The following is a 19,781-nucleotide window of genomic DNA, read 5'->3' as shown; positions in this document are numbered from 1 at the left end:
TTTGAGGCAATTCTTCTTAATCTTCTTACTCTTCTTCTGGTGTTATTTCTTGTGTATAATCTTAAATTTTCCCAAGTATATTTCTCCATTTCACCCTGATATCTCTCCAAACTTACATAATTGTCTTACTCATTTACTTTTTGGGAAAAAAATAACAGGGATTTCATTCTTAACTTTGCTCCTATGTTCAAACTCAATTCTTCCACAGAATTTCTAATTCTAAATCCTAGAAAAACGCTGTCATTTGTACTTTTCACTCTTTTGCACCTCATATCCAATCATTACTGGAGAAACTTTTCCGAACACAGCACATTTCTGACAATTTCAGAATGGACACTGATACACTGTTTTCACCTCAAGCACACAGCATGAGGATTCAGCCTAGGCACTCTGTATTCTGGGTGTATCCATATAGTGTCAGGCAAAATTGGCTTTGTTTTGCCATAAAAATACCTTATACTTCCTTCATTTACTCCTCTCATTTCTCCATCCCTGGGCCAGAACTGTTAATTTTATTGTCTGAAGAGTTTTCCCTATTCCAGAAAGTCACCAGGTTGAAATTAGATAATGGGTAGCCTGCTTAGAATAGTTTCTTCCATTTAGCAGTGTGCATCTAAGATATGTTTTTGTGGCTTGGTAGCTGATTTCTTTTTGGTGCTAAAAAGTATCACGTCGTTTGCATGGACCACTGATTATTTATTTATCTTCTAAATTATACTTGGACTACTTTCACATTTTCACAATTATAGTTAAAGTTGCCACTATTCATTCAGGGTGTTGTGCAGACAGTTTTCAATGAACGTTGTCGAGATCCATGAGCTCTGTTGTAGGCTACAGTTTATAAGAAATCATCTTTCTGAGTGAATATGCTATTTTACACCACCAACCAGTGAACAAGGAATGAGACTTCGTAATGTTCAGGGCTTATGGCTTCTTATGCTTTATCTTATTAGCAGCCATTTTCCAAACATTTTAAAAAAAGATGACGGTATTAATTATCAGAATGATTGTTGTCTTAGTTATTTTTCTGTTTCTGTGATAAAACGCCATGACCAAGTCAATATGTGGAAGTAAGGGTTATAGTGGACTTACAATTCTGGAGGGATAAGAGTCTAACACCATCCAGCCGGGAAGCCTGGCAACAAGCAGGTGGTAGGAACAGCTGAGAGTTCACATCTTCAACTTCAAGCAGGAAACAGAGCAAACTGTCTTTGGACTCTTAGAGCTTGCCCCAAGTATACAATTCCATCAGCAAGGCCACAACTCTTAGGTCTACCTAAATAGTCTTAGGAACCCTAGGACCATGTATTCAAATGTAAGAGACCATGGAGGACATCTATTATTCAAACTACAATTTTGTTAATTTTTTTGTGAACTAGCTCACAGGACTTAAAGAGAAAAGGAAGACAACAAAGCTCCTCAAATGTGCTGGCATCCTTCTCACCATATTGGGTCTTATAGAATTAGTAAAGAGCATATCTTTTGAGCTTTCCCATAGTGCAGGATTAGGTTTTACAAAGCATACCCACTCTAGCTTTGCAATTTCCGTGAGCCTTAACATCCCTTTATTAAAACTAAGCCAAGGGATATCAGGCATCTCCAACTCCTTTTTAGTAGCCTATAGACAAATTTCTAAATGGTCTTGTTAAATACAAAACACAGAGCCAGATATAGGGGTGAAAGCCTTAGAGAGATCAGGGAAATAGGGAAAGCCACCAGCCAACCTTACCTCACCAACTCTGCAGCTTCCCAATGTGAGTTACTTCCTGTCTACCCATGCCTTTATTGCCTTGCTGTTCTGCCATCTGATTTACTCTCTGTCTAGTTACATCACTTCCTCTTCCTGGACAGATCTGTCACTTCATGTCTGTACAGGTATCCAGAAATCTATGGTTGATACTGGGATTAAAGGCGTGTGTTACCACACTTGGCTCTGTTTCTTAGTGTGACCTTGAACACACAAAGATCCTGCCTGTTAAGTGATAGGATTAAGGGCATGTGTTACCACTGCCTAACTTCTTTGTTTACTTAAAATTGCTTGCTAGTTCCTCTGCTCTCCAGGAAAACTATTTATTAAAGCACAAATAAAATATCACCACAGTAGACTTTTTTGACAAATGCTTCAGCCAAATGCTCAAGCAAAGTTTGACAATTTTCAATTGTTCATTTTTCCATAGTAAACCTAGAATCTCTCTACTAAACAGGTTCATAACTATGAAATCAGCCTGATACAATTTTATGTTCTTATACCATTATCTGACATCCTTAAAATCCATTCCAACACACATTCCCTAATCTTCTGCTTGAATGAATCAACAAATTCACTAAGCTTTTTAGTAGTGTTTTATACCTCCTCATAGACTATGGTTTCTTTCTCCCTTATAGGAGCCTAGCCTTCAGTCTGATTATAGTTTTAGAGACAACTGTTGGTGAACCCTGAGGGATTGACTTGCCTAGCATCTCCTTCAGGGAAAGTCACTACTAGTTTGGCAAACAATGAAAGACTAATTTCCTCAGTCAAAGGCAAAAAAGGCAATATTTTAGGGGTTTGGGGTAGGAGTACATCTTTTGCTGAAGGTAAAGAGATTACTTCCTCAGGAGAGAGAAATTAGTTACAAAAGATGGCTCTGCTAAACTGCCACTCACACTAGGCTTATTGCATTTCATGGTCATTAGCTATGAGACTTTGCTATAGTTTCTGCATCTCATGGAAGTATACAGAAAGTACACTAATATTAGTTATATATTACACTAGCTATAATTTGTGTGCATAATTTCATGTTCTTCATGTGTGGGTGAGAAACAGATTTAAGTATGTATAGGTGACAGAGTCATCATCACAAGATGGTGAGCACACATCTTGCCATGTCACATCTTTTTATTTCAACATCTCTCCCTAGAGCCTCTTCTCCACCAACCAAGAAGCTATGGAAATGAAGATCTATAACAACAACAAAAATCATCCAAAATATGCTTCTAGGTTTTAGTAAAAAAAAAAAACAAAAAAAAACAAACAAACAAAAAAAAAACTTGATTAGATAAAATATAGACAGTGTATGAACAAAGGGTCTGTAGGAACAAAGTGAGTTTCAGATGGTTTGGGGCTTTTCTGTGAACCTATTGTATTTTATAAATAGACTGTATTTAAAATAATTGTTAATGCTTGACAATTCTGATTATAGTTGTTTTTAAGTTTTTGGTTTTTCAAGACTGGGTTTCTTTGTGTAGTTTTGTTGCCTGTCTGTCCTGTATCTCACTCTGTAGGCTGGCCTCGAACTCACAGAGAACTGGCTCTTCCTCCAGAATTCTGGGATTAAAGGCATGCGACACCACTGCCCGACCAGCTACCGTCCTTGACAGCTATTTCTTTGCCATAAGAAACATTTTTTTAAAATAAAACAGTATTTCCTTAGACAGAGTATTTATGGATGTGTGTCAAGGAAGATCCTGTCATTGGCCTTGTGAAAAAAGAAGTTTTATTGCTGCCAACTTTGAAGGCTATGTCAGAGGAAAAAGTCTTTAAACAATTTCCTTTGGTTGAAATTAAGTTCTAATCACACAGCTTTGGGGCTGTAGCAGAAAATGCTATCACTTTTTAATCCTAGTCTTGAAATAGTGACTATTAGCTTATGTTCTTACTTAAATTTGAATTAATTAAAAATGACGTAAACTTAACAAGATTTAGTAATTCTGGCCACATATCTAATAACTTGTGCAGCTTGTGGTGACCATGTCAAGCAGGGAAGACTCCAAGCAATCCATCACCACTGTTACCCTGAAATAACAGGAAGACTTAAGAGACAAAAAACCCCATCAGGGCAAATATGTCCAGTAGGTGAGGATGGGCTCCTGCTGTTAGGTAATTCTCTATCTATTCATAAGTAATTAAAATATATCAAAACTCAAAGCATTGTATTTTCTCCTTAATGGTTAGAGGGGGGAGCCAGCTCATTGAAGACTTGTATTTATTATTTATGTGTTAAAAAACCAAAAGAAAGTGATTCTATTTGGTGTATCAGTCAGCTACATTGTAATTCAATCTACAGGGCATAAACTGCAAATTATGTGTGTTCCCTTTTCTACCTCCTCTCCCACATTTGTTGATGTTGTAATACTCCATTCTCTCTCTCTGTCTCTCTCTGTCTCTCTCTCTCTTCTCTCTCTCTCTCTCTCTCTCTCTCTCTCTCTCTCTCTCTCTCTCTCTCTCCTTTACAAGCTAACAAGTTTGATGTGGCTCTGTGTCTTATTCCCTTCCAGGCTTGCAGCTGTTTTGGCAACAGAAGAAAAAAAATCCCCATAACAAATCAAATAAAAGCTCTTTCTGTGAAGAGGAATTGAAAACAGCAGGCCTCAAAGAGGACTGCACATGAGATGCCTTGTTCTGGCTTTCAACACAACTCAAATCAGAAACACATTACCATAATCTGAAACAGCCCACTGCTAACACAAGACAGATGGTAGTTAATAACCCATGCATCATTAATAAATAAATTCCAGCATTAAAGGCTTTACAAAGTATGACAACATTATCTGGGCACAATTACTGCCCCTCTCCCTCCCCAGCCTCATTTCTGTGTGTTATGGACTATGCTAGGTTTATTTTTATCTTTTTTCACTTCGACTCCGCAGATCTAAAGGAAGTTTAAATATGACACACGTTCTAACCAGATGAAACCTATCTCAGTGTACAAGAGAGGTCAAAAACTCCATAAGGAAAAAGAGCTGCCAGAGTTTAAGAGCTCACGTGTTCTGCGGTTGGATCAGCCCACAGAGATTCCCTGCGCTGCTCTCCATGGGCTGGCCTCGCCCTCTCCAGTATGCCTCAGCCTGTATCACACTGCACATTTTACCCAAGAATCTTGGCATCACATTTGCCATGAAGCTGAAAGATGTATGTGTAATTTCTCAGTTTTCTTTTTGTGAGCATTACCATCTGTGTCTTTCCCCCTGGTTCCCCTCACTACATGGGAAAGCAAAACAACCTCTGATTAGATTCAAAAAGTAAAAGAGAAATTTAATACCATAAATTTTGGAAACTAAAATAAAGGAAGAGAAAGACATTACAGACATCCAAAGATATGGACTGCATTATTTGTTCAAGGGATGTGGAATTATCTTACCCTACCAGGATGAGGGGAGCACAGAGGTAACCGAGAGGATTGTGAAAAGTCTTAGGATGTTCTCTAGGATTTCCCATGATATGGTTGTGATTCTGCGATGTCTAGATAGCTACTCTCCCTACGTACCACCCTAAATCAAAATAGAGCTTGGGAACAACCACAAATTAGGTACAAATACAGTATTTAGTAAAGCAAATACAAAGTTTGACTTTCCTTTATGGGAATTATTAACTTGTCCAAATGATGGTTTTGATGAAAGAGAGAAAATATATTTAACTAATTCCTTTGACATATAAAGCCCTAAGGACAGACACAGTATATCATAAGTAGGCTAATTTCAGATCATGTGACAACCAATGAATACATCCTAAGATATCATCCAAAGTCTCAAAGGGCAGATCCTCTGGAAGGCTTTCTCAGTCCTTGAATTTAAATTAGTTTTTCTTTGACCTGGGTCTCTGGAAAGAAAGAATGAAGGAAAGAAGGAAATGAAGAAGGAGGAGACAGAAGGAAAGAAACAGAAAAGGGGAGCATAGGGAAGAAGGGGAAGAAGGAGGGGGGAACCACTTCCTGACAGGCAGCCCTTACATCTTGGCACTCAGAGACTCCCCTTTCTGGTATAGCCCATAAAGGTTTGATATGCAAGACTTCCTTGATGAGCATCTTAATCAAGACCCTCCTTTTCCTCAAACTAAATCAATATTTTTATGTGTACATGTGTATCTACTTTCTCTTAATTGACTGTTTATCTTGTTTCCTGTACTACATTGTGAGATTCCTGAGGGTACAAACCATGTCTAATTGACGATCTAAATTCTTCTTAGCACCCGACACAGAACACCGCACTCAGGCTAAATGGAATCACCACTCCGAGAGATGCCAGAATGGCTGGCAGGGCAGCCTTAGCTGGGTCTATGAGTTCCAGACGAGTCTGTCTGTTCCAAAGCAGCTTTTCTTTGAGCTCTTTCCAGTATTCTCTGGGAACAGCTGCTGAGGGATGATCAGGAGGAGGAGAGTTAAGCTCTAATTGGTTCCTAAGGTCTGCAATTTCCTTCTCGATTGGTACATGATGGAGGGAAATTCTAAATAAATCCTGACTCTGAGTCAGTAGATAGAGAAGAAATCATAAGATCATATTGATTAACAGACATTCTGAAAACAGCTGTAAAGTAAGGGTCATTTCTACAAACCTTGATGTGCTTCCAACTTCAGAGTTTACGACATCACATTTGATGGTATTTCTCTTTTCTCTTAGGTGAATTCCTGTTCAGGAAAATTTACTAAGCTATCATTCTATCATTGTTATCATCATTTAGGCCAAGAAAATAATTAATAAACTTTTATTTTCTCATTTTAAAGTATAGGTTACAGGTTGAAAGTTTTAAACCAGATTTTATCAGTATCTCTGGAGTTTCAAGTTCAGAAATCAAACCCAAGGTCTACAACTGCTAAAACTGTATAAAGAAAAATCTGCATGCTGTCATTTGGCTATATATATGCATTTCTTACTTGTGAATTCAAACAACTACAGATGGAAATGCTTATGAAGAAGTATGTTTGTTTTGAACATGCATAGGTTCTTATCTTCTTGTCATTCTTCCATAAACCATACAGTATAACATGTATGTATAGTGTGTTAGTGTTATAAGAAATCTAGAGGTGGTTAATGGCTACAGAAGGATGTCTATGTAGTGTATAGATCCATGTGATTATTATCCACAGTTTGCTGTTACTAATCATGAAGGGCAGCTATAGAGAGCTGCATAGTCAGGGTATTGTCTCAATGATGTTTATACATTTTTACTTAGCAAAGGGAAAACATATCATATTTTTGCTTTTTAGAATTATTTATTTTATTGTTTGCATGAGTTTTTTGCCTTTACATATGCATGTATATCCCATGTGTACAGTGTCTGAAGAGGTTGTTCCATCCTTTAGAAATGATTGTGAACCACCATGTGGGTTCTGGGCACTGAACCTGGGTCCTCTGTAAGAGCAGCAAGTGCTTTTAACCACTGAGTCAACTCTGTAGCCCCGGGTGCTGAAACAAACAGGTTAGCTTAAAATCTTCCTCAATTAAATCAGATAAGGAAGTAAAGCACAGACAGATGAGTGAGTACCTATGGATACATTCCTTCTGTGGATCTGAACTTACTGAAATATGACTACATTCTTAGGGCAGTACATCCCTAAAGGAATTGGGGGTGGGTTTCATTGTCTTATTGAGAAATTTCTAGATTCAAGTTAGTGTTTATTCACTTTTCCAGTATCTACTATTAGAGAACATAGTTTCATTTAATATTTATGAACTTTCTACTGCCTCATTTTCTTTACTTGTAAATAAGAAAATCTTCTGCAACTCACAAAGTATTGGAGGATTGAACTAAACCATGCTTTGAGGGTGCTAAAATGTTACTCACATTAAGCAAGACATGACAAAATTTAGCTATCTTTTAGAAGTCATGTCTTAGACTTGGGAGAATAGTTTCATTTTTTTCTTGTCATTTGGAAGCAATTGGGGGAAGATCAATATAGGAACATCATTTCTACATGACATGGTAAATGCTACCTGAATTTACATATGCAAAGTTGCCCAGAGTATCCAGTGTACAACCAGGTCTTTCTTACAGTAAGTACTGAGTTTATGTTGATGGAAACAAGAGAAAAAGGTCCTGCATTTCATTGACAGTACCATTTAGTGAGAGATGGTAAAAGATGTGGTTAACATAAGTTCACAGAAATAAGAGCCAAATTCCAATTGCATATGAGTCCCAGAATAAAGGCAGTGTCAAAAAGATCAAGTTGTTCAGCTGTTTCTAAGTTTGCAGGGCAGTCAGTCAGCTAACAACTTGTAAATGTTCCTTTAAATGGTGATGTGCTCATAATTATAGATCATTAAATAGCTAATTGTAAAGAGTCTTGACTGTGTAATCCATACTGAAGAGTACTAAAGAAGATGGGAAGACAAAGACAGGAGTACACTATTTCTACTGCATTAGGCTTTTAACATATGGCAGCTGCATGGGAGGAGCATGTGAGTTCAGTGTCAGACTCTAAGAGTAGCTAACATCCTACTCTATATCTTAAATAATGGGTCATGCATGAAAAGGTTTAAAATAATTCATGTTGAAATATTTGTCTTGTTGGACAACATTTGTCATTTTGATGGTATATAGGCTTTTGAAGGATAATAGCCTTATAAACACTCCTTGCCAGTGCTTAAAAGAAGTGTATGATAAAGAGGGGGCACTCTGGCTCATTTCTAGTTAGTTAATGGGGTACAAAATTAATTTTCTAGTTTTTCCCCACATCAAAAAGGACATACTGATAATTTTATGATTTAAGTCATATTTGTGCCAAAAATCAAGTGGGCCTGTTGAATAGCCTTAGAGAACCTTTAATCTCATGTTTCTCATTTGATACCATCTGATGTGTACAGTTCATGAGTTGTCTTTCTAAACTCTAATGGTATTATTCATGGTTGGCATCCAAATTCCTCTTAAAACCTGACCTATATCCTAGAATTTTAATTTGAGGAGTGAAAAGCATAGTGAACTTAATATATGTATGAATGAAGCCATTTAAGGCTTTAAAGTTCCAAGTTGTGCTCCAAACAACTCTGGGTTTCCCTATGAAACCATTTTTACCCAAGAAAACATGCAAGTAAGTGTCTGAGCCTGGAATGACAGTGAGATGGTCTTTGGAAGTTAGTAGAGAGAGAAATAATGCAAGATCTGGTTCCTGGTAGAAACATTCCATCTGTTGACTGTGTGGATGTCAGTGATGGGAAGGACAGACAGACTAACTTATCATTTCATCTTGCAAGGCTTCATGCTTTCTTATTCTTCATTTGAAGCTTCTTGAGCTGAAAAATAGTGGAAATAAGAGGAGGAAAAATCTGCTTCTCTGACTTTCCTTCTTCTATCCCCAAAAGCTTTGTGTTTCACAATCCTTTAGGCAAAAAACTAAGGATTTTCAGTTGCAGAATAAAAACAAAAGTCATCTTATTTTTACCATGGCATGACTCATAATTCTTTAGTTAAATTTCATTTGGGATTTTTATTCTTTGAAGGAAAATATAAACGACAACATTTGAGAATTGCAAGCTTCCCATAAAATGATGTTAAAAATTGTTAGCAGTCATCCAGCAAGAGGGCTCAGTAGGTAAATGTTCTTGTTTCACAAGCCTCACAACCTGAATTTGATTCTCAAATCCCAGAATGGAAGAAATAACCCATTCCTTTATGGCACTTCATCATTGTTAACTGATTTCATGATCTGAGTTGAAATCCATTTTCAATAAAAGATAAATATTATAGACCAAATTGATAATTGATAAATGATCAGTTATGAAATAAATTAATTTAAAGTTCTAGATATTCCTTTTCCTTTTTAGAAGGCTATTAGTAGAGTCATATTCCCTGGGATTGATTGTCTCACTGTGTCTCTGGCTAGAGTTGTCCAGCAGCCTTCCCCTGATAAGAACTCACCTTTTGTTCAATTCCTCACCACTGCTGTACAAAATGTTGCTAGCTTTTGTTCATTCTTCTTTTGGTAAAACAAGTGACTTACATATGGATCTGTTACCAATCTCCCAACTTCATGAGTAAATTAGTTAGAGGTCATTTACAAAGAGAGAGAGGAGAGACAGGGAGAAGAGCTAGGGATGGATAGAGGGAGGAAGAGGGAGAAAAAGAATGTACAGATGTACTGAGGGAAACAAGGGAAAATAAAGACACAGACAAGTACCTATGTTGTCAAAACATAGGAGACTAAAGTAGGATCATTGAAGGGCTCTAATAGGCCTGAGCATGGTAAAAATGGTGCTGACAGGTTTTGCCCTTTACTTCCTCTCCTTCTCCCTTGCTAAAAACCATTAGACTACATTCCTAAAGCTAGCCCCCAAGGTCTATTCCCTTATTTGGCCACTGATTCATTCCTGACATAAAACATCAAGGTCCAACAATTGAAATTCATTATTTGGCTAACTCATCCAATCAGGATTTAGCACATCACCCTAGCATAGACTCCCTCTTTTCTCCTAAAAAGCACCTGCTTGCTTGCTTGTTGCTTGCTGTCTGCCTTTAAACCCGCCCCCCCCCCACCAACCCATAACCCCACCCCTGCCCCATGCTTGCCCCTCTGGGGTGATAAATTTCCTTTATACTGAGAATTTAGTGTCTAGGTGTGTCTTATGCCAACTGGGGGTGTGGAGCAAACTCTCGTACAGTCATAAGGTTAACATTCAATGGTTTAGAAATCTCTGATGTGAGGTCTTTTAGATCATGTGAAAGCCTTCCTTTCCTTTCAAGAAAAGTACTTACTGTTTTACACCCTGAAGTAGATTTCTGATCCCCATCACCAAAAAAAAAAAAAAAAAAAAAAAAAAAAAATCTCTGATTTAGCTTTTCACAGATTTGTTTCCAGAATCTCTCACACTTGCCCTTCCCAATCACACCTCTAATGTATTCTCTAGACTTATCCAGAGTGATCTTAGGTTTTATTAATTTATGTTTTGTGTCTATGTATGTGCATGTGTACATGCGTGCATGCTTGTGTTCAGGTGTATATACATCTGTGTATGGAAACAAGAGAATATCAGGTGGTGTTCCATGGGAGAGCCATGGACTCTCATTAGCCTGAGACTTCGCAATGTTTCTAGGCTGATTAACCATCAAGCCCAGAAATCTGCCCAGCTCTATCCTTACAGTTGTAATTGCAATGATTTACCATCATTCGTGGCTTTGTTAAATAAATTCTGGTAATCAAACTTAGGTCCTCCCTTCATGCTTGTATGGCAAGACGTTTACTGACTGATTAGTAAAATATTTGCAATTGTGTTTAGTGTTTGCTTTCTACTTAAAAATCAAATTAAATAAACAAAGTCCTGATCCTTATAGGCGTCTGCCTTACCTCTCATATCCTGTCTTCCTACCACAAACCCTTGCCATTATAGGCACTACTACAACTTCCCACAGGCAGCTGTGGCGTCAGCCAGAGGGCATTTGCAATGATTTTCTATATTGGATTCCTCCAGGTACTTCTAAATCCCATTCTTTCTATACAAAAAATTCTAAAAGGGGGTTCATTAAATTTAAATGTACATATGTTAGAGTTCAATAGATGTTGTTCAGTTCCCCCTTGAGAAGACTCCAACAATTAATGGGCAAAATATAAAGGTATTTATTTCCTAAAATATGTGGTACCATCAAGTGCTAAACATCTTGCATGTTGCTGATGTGTTCTTTTAAGCTTTGTTAGTTTTTCATCAAAAAGCAGCACATTTTCACTTATCTTCTTTTGGCTTCTTATATGCTTTGTGTTCTGGCTTTCAGTAACCCATAAGAAGTATTCATTCCTTTTTTTCCTAGATGAACATTTCTGTCTAACCTGCTGCCTTTCTACATTTTACTGCAGCTATGGCCTGATTGACTCATTAGGAGGGACCTTCTTTCTTTACTCAGGTCCAGTGTGCCTCACTGAATGTTGTAGAGACTCTTTCCCAGTGAGAGGGAAGTCAGGGTCCCTCTGAGGTACTCTCAAAGTTTGTCTCACTTGTACCATTCTACACAGCACTGTAACAAATGCCTAATTCCAGGCTTAGATACGGATAGCCCATAATGGCCTGTGTGCTCTGCTGGGTCTTCTTCCTTGCTATTTCTGTAGGAATCAACTCCATTTGAGATAGATGTGTGGAGGTGGTCACTCTCTGCTACTAAGCATCTTATCTTGACTTTCCACTTTTCACTGCCCTGAAATCTAACAATGACAGGAAATAGTGATAGTTACAGTGACTATATACATCGTTACAGTGATTACCTTCTATGTGGCAGGCATTTGTCCAAGTGCTTCATATGTAATGCCCCTTCTGTCCTCATGGCATTCCAACACATATAATTTCTACTTTAGAGGTGAGAAATGTGGACTTCCAGAGCTAAAGAGGCTTTGCACGTTCTCACAAGTAAACAAGGAGTTAAGACATGATTCAAGGTGGCATACATCTGTGCACTGTGTTTTTAACCATTATTTCTATGTTATCTGTGGGTGAATAAAATAAAGGATTTTTTTAAAAAAAAAATATGTTCTGGGAATCACTACACACAGAAATATCATGGCAGCATAGATGAGGTTTGATTTTGGGTCCATCTCAACAATTCAGATTTCAAACCATCAATGCTTCTGGAGACTCCAAAGGACTTGCAGAAATGAAGCAAGCTTCCATCCATAAAATCCAAAGGAATTATTTGCTCAAGGTTTCCCCATTACAGAACATTATCAATTAATGAGTATTATGTGAGAAAAAGTATCACTTATCAAATGAAAGAGGAAAGTTAATTTTTCCAATTCATCATTCAATTTAATCAGTTGAAGGCTGTAGCTAAAGAAGATATGATCATGAGTCAGAGCCATAGGTGGTGATTATGAGATGTCATCTAGAATGCATTCGGAATCTCATCCCAACACATGATAATGACATAGCAATATCAAATGATTAATTTGAGTACAAATTATGCCATCTGAAGACTTCAGCTCATAACCTCAATGTACCATTACCATAATTTCTTAGCCATTTGGCATTACCATAGTATCTTAGCCATTTGGCATTCTGTTGCCTTTCAGAGCTTAACTTTTCTTTCATTTTATTAGTAGTAAAATGTTGATTCACTTATGATAATCATCTTCCTTCAAATGGTTTGGTAATGGCTCAGGGGTAGAAAAATGACAAAGATGGGAACAGAAGCAGAGAGAAGTGGAGACCAGAAAGTAAATTTATGTGCAAGAACTCCCAATAGAAATAAGTCCTGTGTGTTAGTTAAGATTTCCTAGCCACTTCAATAAAAAGTAAAAAAATGGGTGAGATTATTTTAAACATAAATTTTGTTTATTGAAGTACATTTAAACTTCAACATGAAATCAAATAAAAACCTAATCATTAGAAGTATTACATGTTTTTACTAAGCTTTCATGAACCAAAGTATATTTACTTTACCTTTATATCACACAGCAATTCAATTGCAAATTCAGGTCTTCCATCACTGAAGTCAAGTTGTCACACCATCCTTAACTACGTTAGTTAATGGCCATCATGCTGCACAGAATAGTCATGAAGTATTTGTAAAATGAATCATGTTCTTTGATTATAGAAACATTGGAGTACTTTTATTAGCTTTAAAAAGCATGCTACAATTCTTTGTGTTTTGTGATGTTTTTACCCAGGCTCACTTTTTTTGAAGGAGGCAAGAAATGAATAAGAAATTTAGGTAAGCAAGAAATAATAAGAAGTATAATGATTTTACACTGTTTCACAAAAGCCTCCAACCACAATAAATGTGAATATTCTGGGTACCCCGGCATCCAAAGCAAGAACTATCAACTATCTGTTACTGGCACAAAATCTGAATTCCAACAGTGAGGAGGGAGAAAAACTGCATATCATTCATGGTCAAATGGTTACTTCCTATAGTTTCAGGGTCATACAGAAGAGGCTCTGCAACTTTATAAGATAATAAAACTAAAGCCAACAGACGTAGTAGTGCTGGCCCTAACTGCAAATAGCATAATTATCATTGATAGACCAAAGTGTTTTTAACTGCAAGAAAGAAAGTGAAATTAACTAATGCAGAAGTAGAGTTTAAGCTTTCAAAGAAACAATTGCAATTACAACAGTTTAACAAAGCTTTGCTTGCTATCTATACAAATCAAGCAGAACAATGCCACAAAATATCTGCCAACTTGCAGTCCTTCCCAACATCCTGAATATCTCCTGCCTGTGTTAATCCAAGCTCCCATCTCTTCCATGAAAAGTAACATTCAAAAACAATAGAGCTGCTTCAGGAATTTTCTGACTAACATCCAGAAAATACAGTTGAAATATAGCTCACCATGCTACAGTTGAAATTTTCTCAAAGTAATATTTCCAAAGCCTGTCTAATATTTAGAAGAACAGAGAAGTTAAATCGTAAACCAGATATCGTACCTGTTTTAGTGATCGTGTGTAGCCACAAAGAAGACATTGGTGGTGCCACTGAGGTTTTCACACAACCTTTCAGTGGTATCAAAGTCATCAACCCTTATTCTATGCTAATTTGTCCTTGATAAGAGAAATTGCAATCTTTAAGCTCAAATATGAGAAGTAAGTAAGAGGTAATTACTGACCTAGAACAGCTATGGAAATAAAATTGAAAAGATATTTATACCCTAGATAGTTTTATTTCTGCTTACTTGCTTATGGACCCAGTGAAAGAAAAGGCCTTTAGTAAATGCTTGCCTTCAGCAGATATTAGATGTTTAAAAGTAGATATTAAGGCTCTTGAAAACTCTCTTGGTGGTTCATATATCTAAAAGAGGGGTGAGGAAGTTACTGGAGACAATCAACCTGAGGAGCAAGAACAAGGAGATTTGAAAGAAGAAGAAATGAAAAAGAGGAAGAGGAGGAGGAAGAAGAAGAGAAGGAGAAGGAAGAGGAAGAGAAAGAAGAAGAAGAAGAAGAAGAAGAAGAAGAAGAAGAAGAAGAAGAAGAAGAAGAAGAAGAAGAAGAAGAAGAAGAAGGAGAAACTGCTTTAGAATTATGACCCCAAGGTAATGAAGGGCAAGGTTCAAGGGAAAAAGAGCTTAGGGGAGCTGGAGATCCCAGCTGGATCAAGAACAAAGAGGGAGAACAAGGGATAACAGACCATGATAATTTAAGACCACATGAGAACAGGAAGAAGCAAAGTGCTAGAGAGGTCCCCAGAAATCCACAAAGATACCTCCACTGTATACTACTAGCAATGGTAGAGAGAAAGCCTGATCTGACCTAGTCTGGTGCAGGTGGCCAAACACCCTAACTGTCATGCTAGAAATCTCATCCAATGACTGAGGAAAGTAGATGCAAAGATCCAAGGCCAAGCTCCAGGTGGAGCTCCAGGAATCCAATTGGTGAGAAAGAGAAAGGATTGTATGAGCAAGAATTGTTGAGACCAAGATTCGAAAAAGCACAGGGGACAAATAGCCAAAGTAATGGAAACACATGCACTATGAACCAATAGCTGAGGAGCCCCCAACTGGATCAGGCGCTCTGGATAAGTGAGACAGTTGATTAGCTTGAACTGTTTGGGAGGCACCCAGGCAGTGGAACTGGGGCCTGTTCTTAGTGCATGAACTGGATGTTTGGAACCTGGGGCTTATGCAGGGACACTTCCCTCAGCCTGGGAGGAGAGGATGGACCTGCCTGGACTGAATCTACCTGGGGAGTCTTTGCCCTGGAGGAGAATAGGGGGGGGGTTGGGGGAAAAGGGAGGGGAGGACAGGGGAATCCGTGGCTTATATGTAAAATTAAATTAAATTATAAAATAAAATTTTAAAAAACTATTAAAAATAAAGAATTATGACCCCAAAGTAGCCCAGATACAAAAAGGTGGCTACAAATGCAAAAGCATTCTTACTACCTAGGAAGAAAGAAGGGTGAAGAGAAGAACTAGACTGGAAAAAGAACAAAGAGAGCAACTGCAGGATCTTCCTCTGAACTGGACACCAATAAAACTGGGAATAGCCCACCCACCTCACCAAGACCTGCCTTGCTACAATATATGCCTCTAAAATAATCCATACCTCAAGACACCAGAAACATCCAGGGCCCCAGCAACAAAACAGAAACATGCAAAAGGAGGAGAAAGGAGGCAAAGGTGCTAGTGATTGTGATGTCCTTGTTGCAGGTTTTTCTAAATCCAGAGGTCCTGGCTTTTCCAACATAATAAAGGTAACACAGCAAGAAGTCCAGAGCTCCCTCCTCCATCCCCACTGTCAGGAAATAATTTCTTGTACTTCACCTGAGAACTTCATCAAACTGACTAATCAGGTTTATTTTACTTCACAAAACAGCTTTGCACAAATTATGAAACTGAACATACCTGAGTGTCAGACACATTATCTAAGGTTTCCCAGAATTTAAATATGTGTTTCTGCTGCTTCAATTAATGTGAGAAGACATACATTTATTTTTAAGTCTCACCTTAAATTATGTGTAAGGCCCTAGGTAGGTTAAATTTGGACTCTTCTGTGCATCTAAATCCTTGGTTTGGATTATCATGTGATGAAAAGGAATCTTACTAAAATACTAGTGTGTTTAATTAAATAAGTGGCCAGAGACACTCAATGTCTAAAGTAATTTTACCGTAAGTTCTCTGTTCTGTAATACTGGAATTGTGATTCTCTTCACTTGTATGCATATGTGAACAAACCTGACTCCTCTATGTCCTTGCTATTTTCAATTTCAGATTATGTTAACAGCTGATTCAGTTCCATTGAAGACCTCCACAAATATCAATGATACATATACTTGACTCTCAAACCAGTGCTTTGAGGACAAATGAATTTGGGCTTCTTAATAAGAACACTTAATGGCCACTATCAAGTACATAAACTTTGACTTCTTTATTTTAAGAGTAACAGTATCAGGCACTATTAAAAATTAACAAGAGCATTTGGCCCAGTTAGCACTCAGATGGCTCCCCTTTCTGTTATGGGATCTGACCTTTCCCTACTTTTCTCAAAGTAATTTGGTTTGCCGATCACCTATGGAGTAGATATTGCTCTTGTCTTTCCTTGCTAGCAAGCACACTCAGCAACTATGAGATGCACATTGGGGTGCCTCCCCATGTTTGATATTCATTTATGCCACCCAAGATATTATTTATTTCAGGTTTTTATTTCCTTGTGATCAGATTCCTTGTGACCAGATTGTTAATAAAAGTGCTGCATTTGAATATTGAAGAATAAATGAATAAAAAGCTGATAGGAATGAATCAGTAATTAAAAAGAAATATGAGAGTTAAATTATTCTTTGCAGAATGTATGGATGTTCCCATTTTATGCAGCCAGAAGAGTGTAAATAATGAGGGCTAGGATTATAACATAAATGTAGAAATCTTACAATTCCAGAGAAGATTCAATTTTCAACTCGGCTCTATCTGCTACAACGACAAGATGAGAAACAGGGAGTCTGAGGCTAGAATGCTGATATATAAATTACAATGTGCAATAGTTTTTAATTTTCCTGCTTATGTTAATCTTCTAATGCTGTTGAAATTACTCACTATCCCCTCTTGGAAGATGATACAGAGGTCTCTGCTTTGCAAAACAGCTTGTGTTCTCTTTAGCATCTGTTGTTTCCCCACTCAGTTATTTACATAATAGGCATGGTCAAATCACAACAGAAACTTACTGGCAGCCCATGCAGCTTTAGTTAGTGGCAATAGTTATCAATGAGCTGTGGTTACAGCAGTTATAAAAAATTAAGCAGTGGGCCACAAGCCATGTGTAACCCCCTCCTTTTATTTTACAATAATTTTCATCTTAGGGAAAAATTACAATAGCAGATTTTGTTGACTCCACGCACAGATTCACCAATAATTAATGTGTTCCTGTTCAGTGCTTTGTAGTTCATCCAGGTTATCTGTACTCACTCTCCTGCCCAATCTTATAATAAATGGGTAGTCCCAGCAAAGCCAGTAGGAGAATATGAGGATGGCAAGCTCACTCCCCTCAGGGAAATGGGAACAGAAACTGTACGGGGCAAACCAGTAAAACCAGCTCAGTTTCTCACTGAGAGCATAATTGACAATGGATAATAAATAGAGAATAAGAAGAGAAACTATGACCAGCTACATCATCAGGGACTACCTTGTACCCTTCATAATTCTGAGGCAAAGTGATTATCGATGTCACAGAGAGGATGACTTCAGTTCAGTATAGGAAGGTAATAGATTAGAGCAGATTGAAGGGTGGTCTATAGAGCCAAGTTTCCCATTCATATGTGTTTGGTGGTACACATCTGTGAACCCTGCTCTCAGGAAACTGACACAGAAATGTCACAAGTTCCAGTCCAGCCTGGGCTACTTAGTGACACAATTTCTTAATTAATTTCTAATTAAATTAATTAATTAAAATGAGATTATCCCATATTTCCTAGTCTGAAGGTCTACGCTTCAGTAATCCCTTTACTTTGGTATGATCATACCCAACCCCTGACTATGGCCTGAGCTTTGACATGCTCTTTGTCCTTTGCTATATGACAAACTAATATTCAAGCCCTTGAGTGACTATGCCTGGATATTTCTGGCCTTGCTCTCCATCTCACTTTTTTTTAATTTCTTTTTTTTTTAATTTTATTTTAAATTTTATTTTTTATACAGATATTTGTGTTTTAATTTTATATACCAGCCATGGGTTCCCCTGTCCTCCCCCCTTCCACCCCTGCCCCCACCTTCCCCTCAGCCCCTCCCCCCCATTCCCATCTCCTCCAGGGCCAAGACTCCCCTGGAGATTCAGCTCAACCTGGTAGATTCAGTAGGCAGGTCCAGTCCCCTCCTTCCAGGCTGAGCAAAGTGTCCCTGTGTAAGCCCAAGGTTCCAAACAGCCAGCTCATGCACTAAGGACAGGTCCTGGTCCCACTGCCTGGGTGCCTCCCAAACAGTTCAAACTATTCAACTGTCTCACTTATCCAGAGGGCCTGATCCATTTGGGGGCTCCTCAGCTTTTGGTTCATAATTCATGTGTTTCCATTACTTTGGCTATTTGTCCCTGTGCTTTTTCCAATCTTGGTCTCAACAATTCTTGCTCACACAATCCCTTCTCTTTCTCACCAATTGGACTCCTGGAGCTCCACCTGGGGCCTGGCCAAGGATCTCTGTGTCCACTAAAGCCAACAAAGTCATGACCCAAAATGTCCAAGAAATTTGTGTCTCACATTTGCTGTGATGACTTTCATCTCACAAGTCCTCCCTGAGTCCCATCCTGGAGTAAACCCATTATTTAACAGACAATCTTTATCATTTTCCTCAATATGAATTAAAAATATGTGTGTGATTAACAAATATTTTTAACAATAGGTGGGGACAGAGAGGATGTGTCTGTCTTTTACAACCACAAATTCTCAAGCATGGCATAATGCCTGGCATATGTAGACACTCAATAAATATTTACTGATTTAATAAATAGATGAATGAGCAACTTGCTTTTTAATAAGCATACTAAATTCTTTCAAAATATTTAAGTTGTATTGAACAGGCATATGATTAAAATATGTTATCCCTGGAAATAGTCATAAAATTATTATTCATTTCATTATGGCACTAAAATATCTTGGTCTTCATCTCTTTGAATGTTTAGTTTTTCTTTTTTTTCATATTTTTTATATTAGCATAGAAATGCTGGTAAAATATTTCCCCAAAACAAAAAGATTGGCATGTGCTACATTCATAGTGTGTCCAAGACTGACAGGAATTAAGTTCTCCTTTGTTACTAAAGAAAATCATATAGGAGAATGAGAAACTAAGTAGCCTTTCAATAGGAAAGAGTAGCTATGAAATATTAGAAAAATTATTCATTTGATTACTTTATTTCGTTTCATAGGAAGTATAAATATTACCTTAGAGAAAAAAATTACAATTCCATGAACTAATGTTTGTGGTTATGACTGGAGCATTACTATATATTTTATTAAACTTACTATAAATCTATTAACAAATTCATTTTGAATAAGCCCATCTTATATTTGATTACGAAGCTAATAAAGAATGCAAATGAATTGTAAGAGATGGCTTTTTTTTAAGTACAATATTCACAAATCATACAGTTGTAACAAATGAAACATGCCATACATGTGCCAATTAAAGCTGCCCA

The 19,781-nt window shown here is 37.5% G+C and overlaps 1 pseudogene; it reads left to right on the top strand.

The window, feature by feature from the left end:
* Window positions 1-4,668: 4,668 nt before the first annotated feature.
* Window positions 4,669-17,728, top strand: LOC118577904 (annotated as a pseudogene).
* Window positions 17,729-19,781: the final 2,053 nt, after the last annotated feature.

This window comes from Onychomys torridus, chromosome 2 (genome assembly GCF_903995425.1).
Source record: "Onychomys torridus chromosome 2, mOncTor1.1, whole genome shotgun sequence".
NCBI lineage: Eukaryota > Metazoa > Chordata > Mammalia > Rodentia > Cricetidae > Onychomys > Onychomys torridus.
This window is presented reverse-complemented; position numbering and strand designations above follow the sequence as displayed.